The following is a 10,210-nucleotide window of genomic DNA, read 5'->3' as shown; positions in this document are numbered from 1 at the left end:
AAAATATATTTAGACATTTTCATGGATAACATTTGCATATTGTTTTCTGTTAGAGAGTGGAGAGGAGGAAGACGATAGGAAGAAGAGTGAAAGAGAGAGAGGAGGAAAGGTATGATTGCTGAGCCTGCCAATTTATTAGTCCAAACAATGTTTTTGAGATAAAATACAAAAATTAGGCCAGCAATGGGAATCTGTTAACCAAAGTATTTTATCTAATAGTGTACTATTTATTATTAAAGATTGGAGAGGAAGGAGAAGGAAAAATTAAGGGAGTAAAAAGAGTGAAGCAAGGAGAGTGTGGAAGAGTGAGGTGGAAAGGTGAAGAGCAGGAAGACGAGTGAAGAAAAGAGGAGGAGAAAGATTGGAGGAGAACAAAAAGTTAAGAGAGTAAGAAGAGTGACACAAAGAGAGTGAAGAAGAGCAGACAGAGGAGGTACAATGGCTCTTTCCAAGAAACGGAAATGCCATTTTAATGACAACATGATGAGAGAATTTCCATGTATACGCTCAGGTCAAGACGATAGAATGGTTCACTGCACCCTTTGTAATTCCTCTCTTTCAAATGGCAGAGGGGGAAGAACAGCAGTGGTAGAACATCAGCAGACAAAAAGCATAAAGCCTCTCTGATTGCCCGTGTTGGAATAGCCTCTGTCACCACATTCTTCAAGAAGGTAAAGCCTTCCCAAGAAGAATATGATTTAGCTGTGCAGGAGGGTGTCTTTGCATACCACACTATGCGACACAATCATAGTTACAGATCTATGGACTGCACAGCACAGCACAACTCACACAAAAGCTTTATGAGCCAAAGTGTACATGTGCTAGGACAAAATGTGACGCCATAGTGAGTAATGTGTTAGTACCATATGCTAGGACAAAATGTGAAGCCATAGTGAGTAACGTGTTAGCACCATGTGCTAGGACACAATGTGAAGCCATAGTGAGTAACGTGTTAGCACCATGTGCTAGGACACAATGTGAAGCCATAGTGAGTAACGTGTTAGCACCATGTGCTAGGACACAATGTGAAGCCATAGTGAGTAACGTGTTAGCACCATGTGCTAGGACACAATGTGAAGCCATAGTGAGTAACGTGTTAGCACCATGTGATAGGACACAATGTGAAGCCATAGTGAGTAACGTGTTAGCACCATGTGCTAGGACACAATGTGAAGCCATAGTGAGTAATGTGTTAGCACCATGTGCTAGGACACAATGTGAAGCCATAGTGAGTAACGTGTTAGCACCATGTGCTAGGACACAATGTGAAGCCATAGTGAGTAATGTGTTAGCACCATGTGATAGGACAAAATGTGAAGCCATAGTGAGTTACTCACATGTTAGCACCATGTGCTAGGACAAAATGTGACGCCATAGTGAGTAACGTGTTAGCACCATCGGCAACTACTTTGGTAACACAGGACCTAGACCAGGTTGAATTTGTGTCCCTGTCCATTGATGTGTCCAATCTTGGACATGTAAAGCTGCTGCCAATAGTAGTCAGATATTGTAAGATATATGATGGCAGCACATCTGTGGAAACAACACGGCTTGATTGTGTTGAATTGAAAGGAGAAACAGCAGAGGAGATTGCAGCTGAGGTCCTGGTGGTCATCCAAAAATGTAACCTGGAAAACAAAGTCGTGGCATTCTCTGCCGACAACACACATACCGACTTTGGTGGACTGAATAGGCTGGGGAGAGTCAATGTCTATACCAAATGTAAAAAATGCTGTGCAGCTGGAGGTGATTGGCTTAGGTTGTCCTGCCCACATCATTCATAACACGGCCAGAACAGCTTTGGATATGATTCCCCTTGATGTTGAGTACCTGCTCACAAAGATATTTGGATATTTTCATATTTTGTGATTTTGTTGGCCAGGAGTACCATAACATTTTAGGACACAGCAATGATCGCTGGCTGTCCATGTTCCCTGCTCTAGAAAAAGTGCTGAAAATGTATGTGCCATTGAAATCCTTTTTTATTTCTGAAGACAAATGCCCTGTTGTCCTGCAAACAATGTTCGAAGATCCACTGACTGAAATTTGGCCTTTGTCCATGAAAACTTGACCGTATTCAGTGACACGATCAAGATGCTTGAAGGCCAGGACCGCTGTAAAGTCAGCTGCAAAGTTGACTGCAAGACGTGATGACAACTTCATTCCAGTTTTGGTCAGAGGACTTCTGAGAGAGCTGGAGGACAATGGAGCCATGTCTAAAGAGAGCTTTCTCAAAACATCCCAATCGTTCTTCACTACGGCTGTGAACTACTTGCAGGCATGGGGAAAGCACACAGATAATCTAAAATATTTCTATTGTCTCCTTTTAAAAAGGCAACGTTAGCGTGAAGAGATCCAGAAGGCAGCAGCCACACTGCAGGAAAAATGCCCCAATGTGACCATCAATGAGGATGCATTGTTTGACGAGGTTACTGGCCTGCTAGAGTTCCTAAAGGGGGGATCGCTTGAAGAATGGAAAACATCTGAGACACGACTTAGTCACAGATGGAGCACGGTGGTTACCCACTTCAAAGAGAATGACATCCCACACACTAACCTGGATAGATTAGCGTCTGTTGTCATGTGCTTACCTGGAAGTAATACACCAGTCGAGAGAGTGTTCTCCCAAATGAATGATCTATGGACAGCAGCAAGAAATAGGTTCACTGTTCCTACCATCAGGGCCATGCTTATTGTGAAGACAAACTTCAACCTCCCCTGCCAGGAGTTCATGGAGAAGCTGGCCAAAGACAGAGCAATACTAAAGAAGATACATTCTTCTGAGAAATATACAGATTAGGGTGGAATAAGTATACAATGTAGGTACCAACCACATCATCGTCTTATTTCTTTATTATGTTGTTACCTATTTCACTATTGTCATGTTCTCTTCTGCTCTTATTCTACCCAGACTAGCAGGACCACTGATTGGCTGTTCAGATCAGTTCTACCCAGACTAGCAGGAACACTGATTGGCTGTTCAGATCAGTTCTACCCAGACTAGCAGGAACACTGATTGGCTGTTCAGATCAGTTCTACCCAGACTAGCAGGACCACTGAATGTCTGTTCAGATCAGTTCTACCCAGACTACCAAGACCACTGAATGTCTGTTCAGATCAGTTCTACCCAGACTAGCAGGACAACTGAATGGCTGTTCAGATCAGTTCTACCCAGACTAGCAGGACCACTGAATGGCTGTTCAGATCAGTTCTACCCAGACTAGCAGGAACACTGATTGGCTGTTCAGATCAGTTCTACCCAGACTAGCAGGAACACTGATTGGCTGTTCAGATCAGTTCTACCCAGACTAGCAGGAACACTGATTGGCTGTTCAGATCAGTTCTACCCAGACTAGCAGGACCACTGAATGGCTGTTCAGATCAGTTCTACCCAGACTAGCAGGACCACTGAATGGCTGTTCAGATCAGTTCTGTCTTGTCTGTTGTGTGTCTGTATTATAGTTGTTTTCTCTATCACAGTGTGTCTGTTAGACTAAATACATGAAACCGGAATTATCCCCCTATATTTCATAGATAATAACATTGGATATTTTAATGATATATTGATATTATATATAATAGATAATAACATTGGATATTTTAATGATATATTGATATTATATATAATAGTTAATAACATTCGATATTTTAATGATATATTGATATGATATATCATAGATAATAACATTGGATATTTTAATGATATATTGATATTGACACTCATGCTGCCAAACATACCCTTGTAAAACTGACCATCCTACCAATCTTCGACTTCGGCGATGTCATTTACAAAATAGCCTCCAATACCCTACTCAACAAATTGGATGCAGTCTATCACAGTGCAATCCGTTTTGTCACCAAAGCCCCATATACTACCCACCATTGCGACCTGTACGCTCTCGTTGGCTGGTCCTCGCTTCATACTCGTCGCCAAACCCACTGGCTCCATGTCATCTACAAGACCCTGCTAGGTAAAGTCCCCCCTTATCTCAGCTCGCTGGTCACCATAGCATCTCCCACCTGTAGCACACGCTCCAGCAGGTATATATATCTCTCTAGTCACCATCAAAACCAATTCTTTCTTTGGCCGCCTCTCTTTCCAGTTCTCTGCTGCCAATGACTGGAACGAACTACAAAAATCTCTGAAACTGGAAACACTTATCTCCCTCACTAGCTTTAAGCACCAACTGTCAGAGCAGCTCACAGATTACTGCAGCTGTACATAGCCCACCTATAATTTAGCCCAAACAACTACCTCTTTCCCAACTGTATTTAATTTATTTATTTATTTTGCTCCTTTGCACCCCATTATTTTTATTTCTACTTTGCACATTCTTCCATTGCAAAACTACCATTCCAGTGTTTTACTTGCTATATTGTATTTACCTTGCCACCATGGCCTTTTTTGCCTTTACCTCCCTTCTCACCTCATTTGCTCACATCGTATATAGACTTGTTTATACTGTATTATATGACTGTATGTTTGTTTTCTCCATGTGTAACTCTGTGTCGTTGTATCTGTCGAACTGCTTTGCTTTATCTTGGCCAGGTCGCAATTGTAAATGAGAACTTGTTCTCAACTTGCCTACCTGGTTAAATAAAGGTAAAAATAAAAATAAATAAATAAATAAATTATATATAATAGTTAATAACATTGGATATTTTAATGATATATTGATATTATATATAATAGATAATATCATTGGATATTTCAATGATATATTGATATTATATATAATTTATAATAACGTTGGATATTTCAATGATATATTGATATTATATATTATAGATAATAATATTGGATATTTAATGATATATTGATATTATATATAATAGATAATACCATTGGATATTTTAATGATATATTGATATTATATATAATAGATAATACCATTGGATATTTTAATGATATATTGATATTATATATAATAGATAATAACGTTGGATATTTTAATGATATATTGATATTATATATAATAGATAATAACATTACATATTTTAATGATATATTGACCACCGAACTGGAAATGTCCCCAGTTTTCATTTCAGAAATCTGGTCACCTTAACATAGCAGCCCTCTCTGGTCACCTTACCATAGCAGCCCTCTCTGGTCCCCTTAACATAGCAGCCCTCTCTGCTTCCGCCGGGTGTTTGAGAAGGCTAAACTAGCTGCATTCACTAGCTAAGTAAGTGAAAAAAATATATTTAAAAAAATCTCTCTCATTTCGGGTTAAGGGCTTTATTGGCATGGGAAACATGTGTTAACATTGCCAAATGAACGTTAAGAAGAAACAGACTATCTCTTTTTGCTTATGTATTTTTTCAAAACTGCCTTCATCTATTGTCTTTCTCTCTCGCTGTGTCAACTACTCACCACATTTTATGCACTGCATTTCTAGCAGGTAGGGACAGATGCCTTGTCTCTAAAGACAGATGCCTTGTCCTTACAAGCCCTTAACTCTACTTCTTGAACTGCATTGTTGGTTAATAAAATATTTAATCAATAAACGACAAAAATAAAATAAAAAAAGAAATCAAATAACAATAACGTGGCTATATACAGGGGGTACCAGTACCGAGTAAAAGTGCGGGGGTACAGCTTAGTCGAGGTAATTTGTACATGTAGGTAGGGGTAAAGTGACTATGCATAGATAATAAACAGTGAGCCACATCAATGTAAATAGTCTGGTAGTCATGTGATGAACTGTTCAGCAGTCTAATGGTTAGGAGGTCAATGTAAGTAGTCTGGTAGTCATGTGATGAACTGTTCAGCAGTCTAATAGTTAGGAGGTCAATGTAAGTAGTCTGGTAGTCATGTGATGAACTGTTCAGCAGTCTAATAGTTAGGAGGTCAATGTAAGTAGTCTGGTAGACATTTGATGAACTGTTCAGCAGTCTTTTGGCTTCGGGGTAGAAGCTGTTAAGGAACTTTTTGGACCTAGACTTGGCGTGCGAAGGCAGAGAGAACAGTCTATGACTAAGGTGGCTGGAGTCTTTGACAATTTTTATGTCTTCCTTGGACACGTCAGCTACTACAGCAACTGAAATGACTGCAACACTCAACAAAGAGCTGCACTTAGATTCAGAGTAGGTGGCAAGGTATAAGTTAGTCCTGAATATTTCTAAAACTAAAAGCCTTGTATTTGGAACAAAACACTCACTAAACCGTAAACCTCAACTAAATATTGTAATAAATCATGTGGAAATTGAGCAAGTTGAGATGACTAAACTGCTTGGAGTAACCCTAGATTGTAAACTGTCATGGTCAAAACATATTGATGCAGTAGTAGCTAAGATGGGGAGAAGTCTGTCTATTATAAAGCGATGCTCTGCCTTCTTAACAGCACTATCAACAAGGCAGGTCCTACAGGCCCTAGTTTTGTCCCACCTGGAAAACGGTTCAGTCGTGTGGTCAGGTGCCACAAGAAAGGATACAATATGCATGTCATTCTCTCTTGGCTGAAAATGGAGGAGAGATTCATTTCATCACTACTTTTATTTATGAGAGGTATTGACATGTTGAATGCACCGAGCTGTCTGTCTAAACTACTGGCGTACATCTCGGACACCCATGCATATCCCACAAGACATGCCACCAGAGGTCTCTTTACAGTCCCCAAGTCCAGAACAGACTATGGGAGGCACACATTACTACATAGAGCCATGACTACATGGAACTCTATTCCACATCAGGTAACTGATGCAGCAGGAGAATCAGATTTAAAAACAGATCAAAATACACCTTATGGAACAGCGGGGACTGTGAAGCAACACAAACATAGGCACAGACACATACATACACACACATGATAACATTTGCACTAAATCCATGTGTATGTATAGTACTGTAGATATGTGGTAGTGGTGGAGTAGGGGCCCGAGGGCACACAGTGTGTTGTGAAATCTGTGAAAGTATTGCAATGTTTTTAAAACTGTATAAACTGCCTTCATTTTGCCAGACCCCAGGAAGAGTAGCTGCTGCTTTGGCAGGAACTAATGGGGATCCATAATAAACCCCAGGAAGAGTAGCTGCTGCCTTGGCAGGAACTAATGGGGACCCATAATAAACCCCAGGAAGAGTAGCTGCTGATTTGGCAGGAACTAATGGGGATCCATAATAAACCCCAGGAAGAGTAGCTGCTGCCTTGGCAGGAACTAATGGGGATCCATAATAAACCCGAGGAAGAGTAGCTGCTGCTTTGGCAGGAACTGATGGGGATCCATAATAAACCCCAGGAAGAGTAGCTGCTGCCTTGGCAGGAACTAATGGGGATCCTTAATAAACCCCAGGAAGAGGAGCTGCTGCCTTGGCAGGAACTAATGGGGATCCATAATAAACCCCAGGAAGAGTAGCTGCTGCCTTGGCAGGAACTAATGGGGATCCATAATAAACCCCAGGAAGAGTAGCTGCTGCCTTGGCAGGAACTAATGGGGATCCATAATAAACCCCAGGAAGAGTAGCTGCTGCCTTGGTAGGAACTAATGGGCATCCATAATAATCCCCAGGAAGAGTAGCTGCTGATTTGGCAGGAACTAATGGGGATCCATAATAAACCCCAGGAAGAGTAGCTGCTGCCTTGGCAGGAACTAATGGGGATCCATAATAAACCCCAGGAAGAGTAGCTGCTGATTTGGTAGGAACTAATGGGGATCCATAATAAACCCCAGGAAGAGTAGCTGCTGATTTGGCAGGAACTAATGGGGATCCATAATAAACCCCAGGAAGAGTAGCTGCTGATTTGGCAGGAACTAATGGGGATCCATATTAAATACCAATACAAATGTAAAGAGTGGTCAAAGCTGTTATCAAGGCAAGGGTTGCTACTTTGAAGATTCTATTATCTAAAATATATTTTGATTTGTATACCACTTTTTTGGTTACTACATGATTCCATATGTGTTATTTCATAGTTTTGATGTCTTCACTATTATTCTACAATGTAGAAAATAATAAAAAATAAAGAAAAACCTTTGAATAAGTAGGTGTGTCCAAACTTTTGGCTGGTACTATATATTTGAGGAGTTTCTCCCATTCTTCTCGGCAGATCTTCTCAAGATCTTTCAGGTTGGATGGGGAACGTTACTGCACAGCTATTTTCAGGTCTGTCCAGAGATGTTCGATTAGGTTCAAGTTCGGGCTCTGGCTGGGCCACTCAAGGACATTCAGAGACTTGTCCAGAAGCCTCCTGTTTTGTCTAGGCTGTGTGGTTAGGGTCGTTTTCCTTTTAATGTTCTGAATCAATGAAATGTTAACAGTTGTATTGGTTTTCCTGTATCTGTTCATGAGTTCATGAGTCCTTAAAACAATTGAGATGTGAGGAACATTTCAAGGAGATTCAAGGAGATTAGCCTCCAACATTCATAAGCTTGTTCAGTACATGAGGGCAAATTGAGTCATGACCGCCACAGCTTCTCTTATACACAGGACAGGAGTTTGTAGGTTTTAATTTGAGTCATGACCGCCACAGCTTCTCTTATACACAGGACAGGAGTTTGTAGGTTTCAAATTGAGTCATGACCGCAACAGCTTCTCTTATATACAGGACAGGAGTTTGTAGGTTTCAAATTGAGTCATGAACGCCATAGCTTCTCTTATATACAGGACAGGAGTTTGTAGGTTTCAAATTGAGTCATGACTGCCACAGCTTCTCTTATACACAGGACAGGAGTTTGTAGGTTTCAATTTGAGTCATGACCGCCACAGCTTCTCTTATATACAGGACAGGAGTTTGTAGGTTTCAATTTGAGTCATGACCGCCACATCTTCTCTTATATACAGGACAGGAGTTTGTAGGTTTCAATTTGAGTCATGACCGCCACAGCTTCTCTTATACAGGACAGGAGTTTGTAGGTTTCAAATTGAGTCATGACCGCCACAGCTTCTCTTATATACAGGACAGGAGTTTGTAGGTTTTAATTTGAATCAAGACCGCCACAGCTTCTCTTATACACAGGACAGGAGTTTGTAGGTTTCAATTTGAGTCATGACCGCCACAGCTTCTCTTATATACAGGACAGGAGTTTGTAGGTTTTAATTTGAGTCATGACCGCCACAGCTTCTCTTATATACAGGACAGGAGTTTGTAGGTTTTAATTACAGCCCTTCACTAACACACAGTTCAGCTATAATTGTGGTCTAACTTGAAGGCTTTTTCAAGTGCAATGCCTGGGACAGATATTCACGGAAAATCACGTACACTATCAAAAGTTAGGGTCACTTAGAAATGTCCTTGATTTTGAAAGAAAAGCTCATTTTTGTCCATTAAAATAACATCAAATTGATCAGAAATACAGTGTAGACATCCGGGATGTTGGCCTTCTAGGCAGAGTTCCTCTGTCCAGTGTCTGTGTTCTTTTGCCCATCTTAATCTTTCCTTTTTATTGGCCAGTCTGAGATATGGCTTTTTCTTTGCAACTCTGCCTAGAAGTCCAGCATCCCGGAGTCGCCTCTTCACTGTTGACGTTGAGACTGGTGTTTTGCAGGTACTATTTAATGAAGCTGCCAGTTGAGGACTTGTGAGGCATCTGTTTCTCAAACTAGACACTCTAATGTACTTGTCCACTAGCTCAGTTGTGCACCGGGGCCTCCCACTGGTCTTTCTATTCTGGTTAGACCAGTTTGCTCTGTTATGTGAAAGGAGTAGTACACAGCGTTGTACGAGATCTTCAGTTTCTTGGCAATTTCTCGCATGGAATAGCCTTAATTTCTCAGAAGAAGAATAGACTGAAGAGTTTCAGAAGAAAGTCCTTTGTTTCTGGTCATTTTGAGCCTGTAATCGAACCCGCAAATGCTGATGCTCCAGATACTCAACTAGTCTAAAGAAGGCCAGTTTTATTTAAAATGATAAACTTGGATTAGCTGTCACAACGTGCCATTGGAACACAGGAGTGATGGTTGCTGATAATGGGCCTTTGTATGCCTATGCATATATACCATTACAAATCAACCGTTTCCAGCTACAATAGTTGTTTACAACACTAGCAACGTCTACACTGTATATCTGATGAATTTTATGTTATTTTAATGGACAAAAAAACGTGTTTTTCTTTCAAAAACAATGACATTTCTAAGTGACCCCAAACTTTTGAACGGCAGTGTATATTTTAGATTGAGCTTCATAAATTACAATGTCCTGACATATCTACATGATAAACAATAACATGTGTGAATCTATTACTATCTAGCATTGATGTTGCCCACTCCTGAATA

Source organism: Oncorhynchus mykiss, chromosome 11 (assembly GCF_057628025.1).
Source record: "Oncorhynchus mykiss isolate SJ-2025 chromosome 11, ASM5762802v1, whole genome shotgun sequence".
NCBI classification, from domain to species: Eukaryota; Metazoa; Chordata; class Actinopteri; order Salmoniformes; family Salmonidae; genus Oncorhynchus; species Oncorhynchus mykiss.
The sequence above is the reverse complement of the archived record's forward strand: the minus strand, read 5'-3'. Positions refer to the sequence as shown.